This window comes from Dasypus novemcinctus, chromosome 1 (assembly GCF_030445035.2).
Source record: "Dasypus novemcinctus isolate mDasNov1 chromosome 1, mDasNov1.1.hap2, whole genome shotgun sequence".
NCBI classification, from domain to species: domain Eukaryota; kingdom Metazoa; phylum Chordata; class Mammalia; order Cingulata; family Dasypodidae; genus Dasypus; species Dasypus novemcinctus.
Genome location: NC_080673.1, coordinates 121,852,012 through 121,855,446, shown reverse-complemented (window position 1 = coordinate 121,855,446; position 3,435 = coordinate 121,852,012).

Sequence of the window (3,435 nt, the reverse complement as noted above, 5' to 3'; positions counted from 1 at the left end):
AGATTTATAGCAGCCTTTGCCCAGCAGATGGTGCTCTTTCTCCAGACAACCTGTCAAGGTCGCAGCCACCTGATACAGCAGATGGAGCTAGGAGGATTGCATTCAAAGAAAATAAGGATAGTTCATTTATCCTTAAAAACCAATAGCAGCATGATATTGCAAAAGTCAGAGTACTTTGGAAAAAATGACAATAATCTCGAATGAAATCCACTAATATTCCTATTCTGTCTTTCCTTCTAAGTCACATTTTAAAAAAAAATGTAAGTTTTGGATAATTTTTCCAGCTTCAGTGCTAGAAAGGGTTTATTTTTCATTTTTTTCATTCCAATCAATGCAAAATTGATTTTAGTGTGTGTTAAATTTTTTATACTACCACCTAAGACCAGATGACCAAATGATATTGTCCTCAGCCTAATATTTAAGAATAATCTGTAGTTTCTAACATTCTTGGACTGACTCTCATAACAGAAGTAAAACTCACCCTCCTGGCAGATTTAACTCAGATTTACTCAAGAAATGTTATTAAGTATCTACAATGTGCCTGGGTTCTGCTGCAAGGGAATAAAGTAGTGAACCAGTCTTTCCTTACTCTCATGGCACCTGTATTCTTGGAGGCAGCTGATAAAAAGTGAACAACACATATTTTTCATAATGTAATTTAAAAAAATAAAAATAAAAAAATAAATAATTAAAAAAAAAAAGTGAACAACAAAAGTCAGATGCTAGTAAGTGCTATGCAGAGAACATATGATGGTGTAGACTGACCTACATAGGAGCATCTGAGAAGGTGACAGCTAATCAAAACAGTGTGAAAGACAAGGATGCAAGAAACCATGAAGATAAGCACTCTGTGCAGATGGAATAGCATGGCAAAGACTCAGGACAGGTTGGCCTCTTCAGCAACTGAGAGAAGGCCAGTGGCCAGATGCTGTCAGAGAAGTGAGCAGAAGCCAGATCATCTGGCCCTGGGCTTTTCTTTGTTGAAAGTTCCCTCCCCACCCCAATCCAACATTGTATTATGAGAACTTTTAAACACACAGCCAAGTTGAAAGAATTTGATTGAATATCTGTACACCCACTATCTGATTCTACCATTAACATTTTACTGTATTTGCTTTATCATACACCTGTCTATCCTATCCATCCATTCATCCAACTTTTTTTTCTTTTTATTGTGAACTTGGAAAGTTTTGATTATTAATTCAATCTCTTGTGATAGGTCAATTCAGATTTTTTGTTTCTTGAAGTAGTTTCAGTAGTTTGTATCTTTCTAGGAATTTGCCCGTTTTGTTGGCATACGGTTGTTCATATTATTCTCTTATTTTTGTTCCTGAAAGGGTAGTAATAATGTCCCCACTTTGATTTGCAATTTTAGTTATTTGATTTTTCTGTTTCTCTTTGACAGTCTACCTAAAGATTTGTCAATTTTGTTGATCTTTTCAATCTTTTCAATGAACCAGCTTTTGATTTTTTTTATTCCATTGTATTTCTATTTTCTACTTCTCTCTCTTTTTTTTCTTTTTCTGTAATCCTTATTATCCTTCCTTCTGCTTGTTTTGGGTTTAGTTTGTTCTTTTCTTAGTTCCTTAAGATGGAAAGTTAGGGGGAAATGGATGTGGCTAAATCAATTGGGCTCCTGTTTACCATATAGTAGGTCCAGGGTTTGATGCCCAGGGCCTCCTGGTGAGGGCAAGCTGGCCCATGAGGAGTGCTGGCCCACCTGGGAATGCTCCCCTGTGCAGGAGTGCCACCCTGCATGAGAATGCCACCCAGTGTGGGAAAGCCACCCTGTGCAGGAGTGCCGGCCGACGCGGAGAGCTAGCGCAGCAAGATGATGCAACAAGAGACACAGAAAAGAGAAAATAAGAAGACATAGCAGAACAGGGAGCTGAGATGACACAAGAGAGTAATTGCCTCTCTCTCACTCTGGAAGGTCCCAGCATCGGTTCCTGGAGCCGCCTAATGAGAATACAAGCAGACACAGAAGAACACACAGTGAATGGACACAGAGAGCCAACAATGGGGGAACAGGGCTGGGTGGGGAGAGGCGAATAAAATTTAAAAAAAAAAAATATGGAAAGTTAGGTTATGGATGTGAGATCTTCCTTTTTTCAATGTAAGCATTTACAGCTATAAATCTCTGAGCACTGCTCTCCATACATCCTTTAGGTTTTAGTATGTTGTATTTTCATTTTTTATTCATCTTAAAGTGTTTTATAATTTCCCTTGTGATTTTTTTCTTTGACCCATTTGTTGTCTGAGTGTTTAATTTCCACATATTTGTGAATTTTCTTCTGTTAATGATTTGTAATTTCATAACATACTTTGATTTCCATCTTTTTAAGTTTATTGAGACTTGTTTTGGGCCTAACATATGGTCTATCCTGGAGAATGTTTTATGCGCACTTGAGAAGAATTTTTATTCTGCTCTCGTGGGGTGGAGTATTCTATAGATATGTCTCTTAGGTCTTTTTCGGGGGTTCTTAACCAGGGGTCCATGACTTTGAATTGAAATTCAAAAAAACATTATTCTGTGGGAACGTGTTGGTGCAGGTGTGATATATTTATTAAATAATGCACAGTATAGTGTGGACTTGTTAAGGGATCTGTGGTATTCACCTGACTGGCAGAGGTGTCTGTGGAACAAAAAAGGTTAAGAGCCCCTGGTTGGTTTGTAGTATTGAGTCTTCTGTCTTCTTCTTGATCTCTGCCTAGTTATTCTATTTTTGAAATGTGAGGTATTGGTTGAGCTGTTTCTCCTTTCAGTTCTGTCATTTTCTGCTTCATGTATTTTGGGGCTCAGTTGTTAGGTGAAAATAGGTTTATAATTATTTTATCTCGGTAGACTTACCCATTTATTATGTATATAATATCCTTTGTAATATTGTCTTTCATAATAATTTTTGGCTTAACCTATTTTGTCTCATATCAGCATAACCACTCCACCTGTCTTTTGGTTACTGTTTGCATAGAATATCTTTTTTCATCTTTTTACTTTCAACCTATTTGTATCTTTGAAACTAAAATATGTTTCTTGTAGAAAGCAAATAGTTGAATCATTTTTTTTAAATCCATATTGCCAATTCTTTTTAACTGCAGTTTAACCCACCTAAATTTAATGTAATGACTTCTACGTAGGATTTGCATCTGCAAATTTGCTATTTGTTTCTATATGTCATGTCTTTTCAGTTTCCTCAGTTCTTCCATTCCTGCCTTCTTTTGTGTTAGATATTTCTTGGTGTGCCATTTTCGCTTGCTGTTTCTTTTATTATGTATTTCTGAGTTATTTTCTAGTGGTTGCCCTGGAGATTGTAATTAACATCTTAATTCATAACAATCTAGATATGGCTAGTACCACCTTTAATTTTAGTAGCATACAAAAACCTCTCTCCTGTATAGCTCCATTCTCCTCCCCCGTGTTGTTATGGTCACACA